This window comes from Xyrauchen texanus, chromosome 5 (genome assembly GCF_025860055.1).
Source record: "Xyrauchen texanus isolate HMW12.3.18 chromosome 5, RBS_HiC_50CHRs, whole genome shotgun sequence".
Classification (NCBI taxonomy): domain Eukaryota; kingdom Metazoa; phylum Chordata; class Actinopteri; order Cypriniformes; family Catostomidae; genus Xyrauchen; species Xyrauchen texanus.
Genome location: NC_068280.1, coordinates 31,613,847 through 31,626,174, shown reverse-complemented (window position 1 = coordinate 31,626,174; position 12,328 = coordinate 31,613,847). Strand labels below are relative to the sequence as shown.

The following is a 12,328-nucleotide window of genomic DNA, read 5'->3' as shown; positions in this document are numbered from 1 at the left end:
GGCGTCGGTCGTGACCAGGACGCGTCGGGACACCTGCTGCAAGGGTACTCCTGCCCATAGAAAGCAGAGGTCTGTCCAGGGTTTCAGAGTTTGCCGGCAGGCGGTGGTGCCGCGGTGCCATGCTCGTCTCGGGACTCGAGTCTGAAGCCAGTGCTGAAGTGGTTTCATATGCATCAACCCCAGCGGCGTGACCGCCGCGGAGGATGCCATACACCACAGGATCCTTTGGAAACGTCTTAAAGGGACCATAGTGCCTGGCTTGAAGGAAGCGAGGCATTTCAGCACCGACTGTGCACACTCGTTGGAGAGATGTCCTGACATTGAGATTAAGTCTAACTCCATGCCGAGAAAAAAGATGCTCTGAACCGGGGCGTGCTTGCTTTTTTCCCAGTTGACCTGAAGTCCCAAAAGGCTGAGGTGCCCCTGTGTTGTTTCTGGATGCGGTCGATTTCTCTCCAAGACCGATGGCCACAGACGTTGCCTCATGTGCCTTGGCAGCGATCACACCGAGGCAGCGTTCATGGATGGCTCATGTACTCATTGCGAGAACATGACCATGGCAGCGTTGCGGTCGCGTCTCTCCTACCTCAAGGTGAATGCCACTTCAGCCGCCCCCCACATCGCTCCTCCTTCCCACGGGATTGAGGACGATCCGGCTGGTGATGAAGGCAATATGGGGATAACGACGGGCTCGGTTTCGCCGGGTAAATCCCCACGAACCACCCGCCCCCTGATATGCTCACTTGCTTCCGTCCGAACTCAGGATGAGTGCGGCTCGCCTCACAGCCAGTCAGCATTCTCCCTTGAGCCCCTGGACTTGGATGATGACATCGGCGCCGCATCGGAGAGCATCCAGGTGTCTGACGCAGAAGACTCGACTGAGCTGCCAACTTCAGGCCAGCCCGCCCAGTCCGAGGCTGACACGGAGATGGCCGACATGCTTGGCCAGGCTGCCGTGAGCATGGGCTTGGACTGGAACCCTCCGTCCTCCCCACAGCCTTCACGGTTTGAAGACTGGTACCTTGGCTCCGGGCGCTGCTGACAGCCACACCCCCAGTACCGTTCTTCCCAGATGTGCATGACGAGCTGACGCGGTTGTGGAGGGCACTTTTTTCTGCCCGTAACCGACCCCTCCGCTCGTCCGCTCTCACTACCCTGGATGCCGAAACGGTCCACGGGTACACGGAGGTCCCCCAGGTGGTCCAGGAGCGCCACCTCTGGCTGAACATGGTCAAAATGCACGACGTTGACAAGTCACGATTTCTCAACACCCCCGTCTCCCAGCTCTGCCTCTTCGGCAACACTGTCGACAAATTCGCCCAGCAGTTCTCGGCGGTGAAGAAGCAGACGGAGGCGATTTCTCACATCATGCCATGGCGCCACCCAACCAGCGTGCCCCGCCTGCTTGCCGAGGGTGTCACCTTGCGACCAAACAAAAGGCAGCTCCGCCTCAACCTGGGCCCAGCTCTCAGCCCCAGCATCGAGCACCTCGCAGGCGGCATACACCCCCAGTCTCCAGGACCCCTTCCAGGATCAGGAAAGCTCCGAAACTCTCCTGAGAAGGACGACCCAGGCAGTCAGATGTTCGCTCTGGAGCTGGTATCAAGACCACTCTGTCCCCTGGTGGAGGGCCGGGAGGAGAATCCTTGTTTTCATTACATTAATTTGCCGCACCGCCTTCGGTACCCACATTCTCAATTAAAGAGCAATTTCCTCACTCCCTGGGTCATCCAGCCAGTGCGCATCGTTCTCACGGCACCCTGGCCCCAAAACTCTACAGTTCCGGCTCCCCGGACGCAGTTCCCTTGTCTCCGGCCCCGTGACTGCTCAGCCCTGGCAGGCCAGCACTGATGAGTTCCAAAGATGCCTCTCTAGGACCTCTTCCTCAGTCTCTAACCCGCCCCCTGCCGGTCAGCTTTGCTTTTCTCAGTCTTTTCTCAGCACCCAAGCCTAGGGACGCTCTTCTGCCTCCAGACGCGCTATTACCTGATCCCCCCTGCCGCGAAGCCCCGCCCAGTAAGTCAAAAGTGATCCTCCCGTTAGTGCCCCTCGCGTGGAACTTGGATGCATGGCTTTCACTTCCCAATCCGTCGCGTTGGCTGGCCAGGACCATCCGACTCGGCTACGCGATTCAGTTCACCCAGCTCCCGCCTCGTTTCAGCGGTGAAAGTCAGCGCCTTACGAGCAGAGATCACGATCCTGCTCCTCAAGGATGCGATAGAGCCCGTCCCTCCAGCCTCGAGCCCTTACTTCATCGTACCCAAAAAAAAGCACCGGGTTGTGACCAATCTCTGACCTCACGCAGAAACAGATTCTTACCTGCGTTCGACAGCTAGATTGGTTCGCGGCGGTAGACCTGAAGGACGCGTACTTCCACGTCTCTATTCTGCCTCGACACCAACCCTTCTTACGGTTCACGTTCGACAGCCAGGCATGTCAGTACAAGCTCCTCCCCTTCGGCCTGTCCCTATCCCCTCGCGTCTTCACGAAGATCGCAGAGGCAGTTCTTGCCCCGCTAAGAGAAGTGGGCATCCGCATACTCAACTACCTTGATGACTGGCTCATCCTGGCTCACTCTCGAGAGTTACTGTGCGCTCACAGGGACCAGGTGCTCAGGCACCTCTGTCGTCTAGGACTTCAGGTCAACTGGGAAAAGAGCAAGCTCGTCCTGGTTCAGAGCATCTCTTTTCTTGGCATGGAGTTAGACTCAGTCTCAATGACAGCGTGTCTCACCAACGAGCGTGCTCAGTCAGTGCTCAGGTGCCTCGCTCTCTTCGAGCAGCAGTTCCTCTAAAACATTTCCAGAGGCTCCTGGGCATATGGCATCTTCAGCCACGGCAGCGCCACTCGGGTTGATGCATATGAGATCGCTTCAGCACTGGCTACAGACTCGAGTCCCGAGATGGGCATGGCGCCACGGTACATACCGTGTGACAATCAACCCTTCTTGCCATCAGACTTTCAATCCTTGGACAGACCTCTGCTTTCTGCGGACTGGAGTTCCCTTGCAGCAGGTGTCCAGACGTGTCGTGGTGACCACAGATGCCTCTCGACAGGGTTGGGGTGCCAAGTGCAATGGGCACGCTGCCGCTGACCTCTGGACAGGACCCCGGGCAACATTGGCACATCAACCTAGAGTTGTTGGCTGTATCTCTTGCCCTACGGAGGTTTCTCCCACTGATCTGGGGCAGGCACATCTTGACAGCACTGCGACGGTAGCGTACATAAATCGGCAAGGCGCCAAGGCTCTCGTCATATGTCGCAACTCGCCTACCGTCTCCTCCTTTGGAGTCAGCCGTGACTCAGGTCGTTGCACGCCACTCACATCCCTGGCAATGGCTCCCTCCACCAGGCAGCTTTACACCCTAAAGTGGCACTTGTTCACGAATTGGTGTTCTTACCGAGCCTGGACACTCTCTCTCTCTCTCTCTCTCTCTCTCTCTCGACACTTGGCATACCTTAAATGTCTCTCTCCGTATCACTATAACAAGACACAGGTGTTAGAGGTAATTACAAACCAGGTGACAAGCCTTACCGCTCTCTCTCTCTCTCCCGCAGTCCGACACACGACCAAGCCCCCCATGCCACATGCCCCCACCGCTGACTCTGGCCTGCCCACTCCCCCCCATTTCTGGAGAGAAAGTCAGCCACAACCATCTGCGCCCCCGGCCTGTGGACCACCTTGAACTTAAAGGGCTGGAGAGCCAGATACCAACGGGTGATCCGCGCGTTAGTATCCTTCATGCGGTGGAGCCACTGCAGAGGGGCGTGATCGGAACAGAGGGTGAAGGCCCGCCCCAGCAGGTAGTAGCGGAGCGTCAGAACTGCCCACTTAATCGCAAGACACTCCTTTTCGATGGTGCTATATTTCGTCTCCCTGAAGGAGAGCTTGCGACTAATAAACAGTACTGGCCGTTCCTCCCCTCCAACCACCTGCGAGAGCACTGCGCCCAGCCCCCTGTCAGATGCATCAGTCTGCAAAATAAAGGGGAGAGAGAAATCAGGTGTATGTAAAAGCGGCCCCCCACACAGTGCAGATTTTACCTTAAGGAAGGCCTGTTGGAACGACTCTGTCCACTGGACCGGATCAGGAGCCCCCTTTTTAGTAAGGTCAGTCAGCGGGCTGGTAACATCAAAATAACTAGGCACAAACCTTCGGTAGTAGCCAGCCAGCCCCAAAAACTGCCTTACCCCCTTTTTGGTCTTGGGTGCCGGGCAGGCTGCGATCGCTGCGGTTTTGTCAACCTGTGGACGCACCTGCCCGTGACCCAAGTGGAACCCCAGATACCGAACTTCCACCCGTCCAATTGCACACTTCTTCGGGTTTGCCGTGAGTCCCGCCTGCCTCAGCGCTCTCAGGACAGCCCTCAGATGTTGCATATGCCGCTGCCAGTCATTACTGTAAATTATAATGTCATCTAGATATGTGGCGGCATATGCCGTGTGCGGTCTGAGGATCTCATCCATAAGGCGCTGAAACGTGGCCGGGGCCCCAAACAAGCCGAACGGAAGTGTTACAAATTGGTGTAATCCGAACGGTGTTGAAAAAGCGTTTTTTTCTCGGGACATTGGAGTTAAAGGGATCTGCCAATACCCCTTTGTTAAGTCCAGCGTCGAGTAAAATTGAGCCGCGCCCAACCGATCGAGTAACTCGTCAATTCGCGGCATTGGATATGCATCAAATTTGGACACCGCTTTCACTTTCCGATAATCACCACAGAAGCGGACCGAACTATCGCTCTTCGGTACCAGAACTACCGGGCTGGCCCACTCACTGTGCGACTCTTGTATTATGCCTATTTCGAGCATTGCCTCTAATTCCTCCCTAACTACCTTTTTCTTGTGCTCCGGGAGACGATAGGGCCGGCTACGAACCACCACGCCCGGGGTGGTCTCGATATGGTGTTCTATGAGGTTAGTGCGACCAGGAAGGAGAGAAAATACGTCCGTGAACTCAGCTTGCAGCCTCGCAACATCTGTCAGCTGCGATAGCAAGAGGTGGTCTCCGCAAAGGACCGGGGTAAATAAATTTGCTTTGAGCAATATCTCCGGTAACACAAGTACTCGACCACTTCCACGACGTCGCGGGTTCCCCCCCCACCAGCAGCCATTTCCGGCAGGCGTCACAGAGCTGCTGCGCAAACGCGAACAGGCGGCCGTCCTTCCCGAAGCTTAACGAGCGGAATAACTGTCGACTCTGCTCCGGGGTGCAACCGACCCGTTGCTGGATGGCTTTCTTCAGGTGGCTATAGTCCAGGAGGCTGGCGGCGGGAAGTTGTTGTGCCGCCAGCTGCGCCTCCCCGGAAAGTAGGGGCAATAGGCGGGCCGCCCACTGATCGGGAGGCCAGCTCCATACCTCCGCCGTTTTCTCGAACAGGTCGAGGAAGGCCTCTGGATCGTCGCTTGGCCCCATTTTCACGAGGGCAAGCGGTGGGGTGGGATCCGAGGAGGACGCAGCACCAGCCCCCCCTCTCTGGCGATCAGGCTCCGCCTGGAGCAAGGCTTGGAAGCGTTGTTCTTGCTCCCGGCGAACCTCCAAGAGGGCATGGTGTTGTGTCTGCTGGATGCTGGTGAGGGCGCTGATGACTTCGGCCAGTGGTGAAGACTCCATAGCGGCGCTCTCCTCCAAACCCGGGTTCTCGGCACCACTGTGAACTGGTTTGGTTGGGGTGATGGAGGAGTCAGGAGACAATGAGGCAGGTTCAAAGTCAGTACTTTAATTTGTACTTCTGGGGTTTACACACGACGGTAACCGTCACTATAATTATATTTATAACCGTATAAATCACATGGGTTGCACGCTCTGGCTGTCGTGCTTTCTGGACACACTCTCTCTCTCGCTCTCGACACTTGGCATCCCTTAAATGTCTCTCTCCGTATCAATATAACAAGACACAGGTGTTAGAGGTAATTACAAACCAGGTGACAAGCCTTACCGCTCTCTCTCTCTCTCCCGCAGTCCGACACATGACCACGCCCCCCATGCCACAGATACATTTAAAAAAAAAAAAAAAACATTTTGGTTAGTGCCAAAGAAGTTCACTTTTTAACCAGACTGAATTCAAATCAATTTAATGCAGTTTGTCCAATATAGAAATGTTCGTTAGATATAAACCACTTAGTAGACTTTCAGTGCACTAATTGCAGAGCCATTCCCCCTTGAGCAGCCTGGTGTGAATTGTCTCGCTCAAGGGCACGGTACTAATAGAGCAGGTCTGTGATCTCACTAACACACAATTTCCTGTGTCACTCCTTCCTGGGATTAAACCAGCAATCTTCTGTTACAAACCCTGATCCTTAACCATTATACCACCACCCCACTGGGAGGAAACATGGCAACATGAAAGCCTGCAAATCAAGTAATTGTAAAACAGAGCATTGTCTGTGGGTGGATTCTGATTCAAGGTTTTTAGAGCATTATACAAAACCGCACACTACCTTCCCATTTAAAAGCTATTTGGAAGACATCCATTTGTCATCTGTTCTATAGTTTACTATTCTTTAGAGCCACATTTGAAAACTCTGCACTGCATCAGTTATTATATATATATATATATATATATATACACAGATACATCCACACAGGCATGCAGAAGAGCAATTTAGCTACATAAGTATCCACAGAGCTTTTGTTTAATGGCGTCTTTCAGAGTGTAATGGATTTGAAATGTGAGTGTCTGTGCGCATGTGAAAGACAGTGATGAATACAGCTCCACTTCTTAAATGCTGTTCTAACAAAAATATTTTTCAAATGATTATGTTTTCTTTCTGATCAGCATTATCCTTCGTTATACATTTATCTTTCCCTGACACTCATTCTGTCCATTGTTTATACATTTATCGTTATTTTCCCCTAAAGCTCCAGCTGGCGGCAGGAGAATATGATTGCTTGTGATTTGTCCTATATGCATGCATGGTGACAGTGCCATCCTCGACAGGAAGCACAGGGAATGGGGGTGGGAGAGACAATATGCTCCACCATTATAAGGTGAATTGCATCGCTGCCGCTCAAACATCCCTTATACCCAATTTCTGAAATTCAAGCCCCATTCTGCCATTCTGACAAAATAACACTGCATATGTCCTCTATTCCCATCCCTCGTTCCTCTCATCTCTCTCTTTCTCTCTCACAATAGGTGGTCATGTTTCTCTCGCTCTGTTTCTATCTCTCTCTCCCTTTTTACCTCTGTAATTGTATGTATTATGGGACTGGAGGCAACGAGCATCATGGACATGGCTCACTGCGCATAGAAAGAGAGAGAGAGAGAGAGAGAGAGAGAGAGAGAGCAAAATGCTACAGCAGCTTCAGGCAATAACAAGAAGTGATTACGGAGGGAAAAGACTACAGTTTTCTGCTCTGAGAGGAGAGGAGAGGAGAGAAAAATGACGGAGAAAAAAGAAGAGTGAAAATGAGAGGGAGAGTGAGAGCTGTGAGAGTGAGACGTGATATAGAGATAAAGACAAGTAGGTTTCTACAGAATCAAGAGGAGAAAATTATTGCGTCTCGATTTAGAACCAAATGCACACCCTGGGAAAAAAGAATTTGATCAGAAAATCTACAATTTGGAAAGTGTCCTTCAGGAGCTTATGCTTTACAATAATCACAGACAATGAATTCTACATATCAACCTGAGTTACTCGCCACAGAGAGACTGAATACATCTGAACTGTAGCAGCCACAGGATATAAGTTAATGTTACTTGTCTTGTATCTGTGTGTGTGCGCACGTGACATTGTAGCATTCGGTTCGCTCATGCATAAACTTAAAGTCATATCATGGAAACTGCATAAACGTGACACACATTCATACGCACACATCCCTGACACGGCAGGACTACTGGGGGTGTTGGTACTTTGGTGACTAGTCAGCTGTGTGTAACCACAATGATAAGGCCAAGACACCTTAATTTCACTCCATTATGTCACAAATAACCTTACATATAATACACCTCAATACAATATACACATGCACGCATATAGACAGACAATGCCCCAAAGCGGGACAATTAGGATACAAGGACCACAAATCAAACTAATGACTTGTGAATAGTTCACCCCAAAACAAAATCTGTCATTGTTTACACACCCTCATGTTTTTCCATGGAACACAAAAGAATACATTTGAAATAATAATTAAACAAGTCTTTCCACAAAATGACAGTTGTCATGAGCTCATAGTATGACAAAAAACAGCATAAAAGTAGTCAATACAACTCATATGATAAACCCCAAGCCTTCTGAAGTTATACTATAGCTTTGTGTAAGGAAAAGGGATAAATTATTCTCTGAAAATCCTCCCCTCAAGTGAACTGATCATGAAAAAATTCACGATTCGGCTGAACGATTAGTTAACAAATAAGACTTACCCGATTCTCAATTTTTGCATTAATTTAAACGTTCACCTTTCCCCGTAGTGCTTCTGGAAGCACAATCTCCAAGACAAGGGTTTTGGTTCCATGGAAACCAGTAAGTAATCACATTAATTCTGAGACTGATTTTGGGTCCTGTGGAAACCAGGAAGAAATCATGTTCACATAAACAATGGTGAGCGCGATTCAGAGGTTGCATTTTCGCTCTAAAATTACATTTTTACTCCACTACGGTAAGGTTGAGAGTTGCCATTTGGGTTAGGGAGTAGGGTTAATATAATATGCCTTCCTGTTGACTGTATTACATCATATACAGCTAAAAATACAACTCATATTTAGTGCCACCCTCTGGACATTTCACCTCAACCACTGGGGTAGTGGTTTCGATATTCGGTAAGCACAGAGCGATTTCAGCAGTAGAACTGTTGACCAGCCCCGCCTTCCTCTGTGCTACATGCTCATCTTAAATCACTTGTAAAACAAGCAATTTGTTTTATCTCCTAAAATGAAGCACACAAAATAATATTATGAAACCTAAAAGATGCGCTAAGCATTAATTGTCGTAATATATTTTTTTTTAATACAAGAAGTGTTTTTATTTATTTAATATTTATTTTCTCCAAGAACTGTTTATTTTCATATTATTTTTTTTTTTTAACTTTCTTTGTTGCAATGCTTTGGGAAGATCTTGAGGAAATATTATAATAATAATATTGGCCAACAACATATCAGACTGAAATGTGTCAAAATGTGAAATTTAGCATTATGGTAAGAATGATTGCAATTACTGCAAGAATGCAAATTGCCTAAAATACTAGAAGCATTTGAAAGTGAAAATGAAATTGGAGATTTATAGTTACTGTTCCTCACCCACACCTATTAAATTCTAAAATCTTCTAAAGACATTGATTTAACTGGAGTCATATGGATTACTATTATGTTGCCTTTATATGCTTTTTGGACCTTCAAAGTTCTGGCCACCATTCACTTGGACCATGATGAGATATTCTTCTAAATATCTTTTTTGTGTTCTGCAGCAAGAAAGTCATACACATCTGAGATGGCATGAGGGTGAGTAAATTATGAGAGAATTTTCATTTTTAGGTGAACTATCAGATTAAATTGTGTGATATATCAGCATTATATCGGCCTATCCAGCAACCCTGCTCTCTTGATATTAGCAGCAGCCATTAAAAAAAACATATCGGCTGACCACTACTTTTTACCCTCACTTCCATGCATATTTTATTATTTTGATTAGATAATCAAGTGTACTTTGAAGTGCAAAGATAAAAGTGACTACATGGAAACGTGCTCCATGAGCACATACTGTGTATCATGTCTCCAATATATCTTGCAAATAATAATAAACCTTATGCTTCATTAAACATCATCTAGTGATATATATATATATATATGCATACATATAAAAAATTATCTGTTGAATACATAGTCTATAAAAAGCTTAATTTGGGATATATTTAAATATTGAGCAATTTAACAGAGCACAGTCTCTGTCATTTCAAGTCACTTGTGTGTTTTGGGCTTGTATATGGTTAAAATGTCCAGGGTATGCACTAAATCTTCTGGTTATTATTTTAAGTTTGGTTTAGCAATAAACTGCATCTGGGATTTTAATAATTTTGGACTAGCCTTTATTTCTGTGCCCATCATAGTAAGAAAAATAGTAGATTTTTAACATTATATAAACGATTTGAAAAACTTTAGGCCACTTATCGTTTTATTGGCATCTAATCTATTATTGGTCAACCTCTAGTATGGACTGCTTTAATTGTGCCTTTTTTGGTGTTTTATGGAGTGTGGCAGGGTGGAGGGTGGGGCAGGGTAGTGATTCCGAACACCCGGACCCTAATCAGGCTAATTAGCCCTCGAGAGGGACGAAGGCCGACCTAAGATGGCAGTGCAACAGAGAGAGAGAGAGAGAGAGAGAGATTTACAGACAGCTGTCCGATACGTGTTTGTGTTTGTCTTTTTGGTTGGGTTTTAAATTAAACTATTATTTTTATTGTCAAGCCCTTTACATGGAGCTTTACAGTCATGATCACTATAAACAGTTTTTATATGAAAGAAAAAAAAAACTACATTAAGTTTTTTCAGAATATCTCATTTTTGTAAATAATGACTGGAATTAAATCTTAAATTCCTTCAACAGGTCACAGAAATATAAATTTTGATGACAATCCCTCAAGGGTGTATTTAAAATGAAAAGCTGTTCTCTTTTCTGAAGTCACAGTTCCCACATGTACATGCATATAACACTGTACTACAGATGTGAGTGATGACGATTAGCTGTTGATGGAGGCCAAAAACAACATATCAAAGCAGTGAACAAGGGCATACACACTGAAAGAGTGTATTCCTCATTCACTGATTTAATGGCTAATTAGGCAAAAAGCTGGACTAGGATGAATCTCCCAGCCGAGCGGATCCCTCTTTTCCATTTCTCCGTGGCTCCATAAAACAATGTAATGGACTTTCTCTCTCTCTCTCTCTCTCTCTCTCTCTCTCTCATGTGTGTATGTGTGTATGTGTGTGTGTGTGTCGTCCTTCAGCTCATTCTATTTGTGCCTCTTGTGTAATTTTTATTGTTCTCTGTATGTAGAGAGCTATGCAGAAGCTTTTGTATCCATATGGGGAATATTCTAGAAGAGCAGCAGTTATTTAAGATTCAAATACAAGGATAACAGATGGCTACCAGAAAGAAAGAAAAAAAACACACAGAGAGAGAGGGGGGGGGGGATATGGGATATGACAAAGTTGTTACCTCCTAAGCTACTTTTTAAGTACAGCCATGTGACATTTAAATTAACAACGGCACTTGATATACAGTTGAAGTTAGAAGTTTACATAAAGTTCGGTTGAAGTCAATAAAACTAATTTTTTAACCACTCCACAGATTTAATATTAGCAAACTATAGTTTTGGCAAGTCGTTTAGGACATCTACTTTGTGTATGACACAAGTAATTTTCCATCAATTGTTTACAGACAGATTGTTTCACTTATAAAAACTGCCAAAAAAAAAAAAAAACAGACTACAATTTGCAAGTGCACATGGGGACAAAGATTTTACATTATGGAGAAAATTCCTCTGGTCTGATGAATGAAAATTTGAACATTTTGGTCATAATGATCATCGTTATGTTTGGAGGAAAAAGGGTGAGGCTTACAAGCCGAAGAACACCACCCCAACCATGAAGCATGGGGGTGGCAGCATCATGTTGTGGGGGTGCTTTGCTGCAGGAGGGACTGGGGCACTTCACAAAATAGATGGCATCTTGACAAAGGAAAATTATGTAGGTATATTGAACGATATTTCAAGACATCAGCCGGGAAGTTAAAGCTTGGTCGCAAATGGGTCTTCCAAATGGACAATGACCCCAAGAATACCTCCAGAGTTGTGGCAAAATGGCTTAAGGACAACAAAGTCAAGGTATTGGAGTGGCCATCACAAAGCCCTGACATCCATCTGATAGACAATTAGTGGGCAGAACTGAAAAAGCATGTGTGAGCAAGGAGGCCTACAAACCTGACTCAGCTCACCAGTTCAGTCTGGAGGAATGGGCCTGTAAGGATTGCAGACGAGCAGTGGGGATCTAAGCACAGCTCTTTATTGAGTAAACAGGTAAACACAGAATTAAACAAAACACTGGTAATAAATAAAACATCCACGAAGGGATAACAAAGACGAAAACATAAGAAACAAACCACGGAGGAACACGGAACAAAGAAAACACGGCAGGACAGGTAACGACGCGAACAAGGAACAATAAACATACACGTGAAGTGCAAACATTCAGCGACCGACAAGGGAATGGAGGAATAAACAGGGTTTAAATACACAAGGACAAGGGTAACAAGGCCAATCAACAAACAGAGCCATAGGAGGCTCGGGAGGTGGAGCTGAGGGAGGAGGCGCCGTAGGAGGCTTTAGAAGCGG

The 12,328-nt window shown here is 47.0% G+C and overlaps 1 protein-coding gene across 1 annotated transcript in view; it reads right to left on the bottom strand.

The window, feature by feature from the left end:
• adgrl3.1 (adhesion G protein-coupled receptor L3.1) overlaps positions 1–12,328 on the bottom strand; it is a 207,760-nt gene that overhangs the window by 175,103 nt on the left and 20,329 nt on the right. The gene's annotated exons all lie outside the window — the stretch shown is intronic.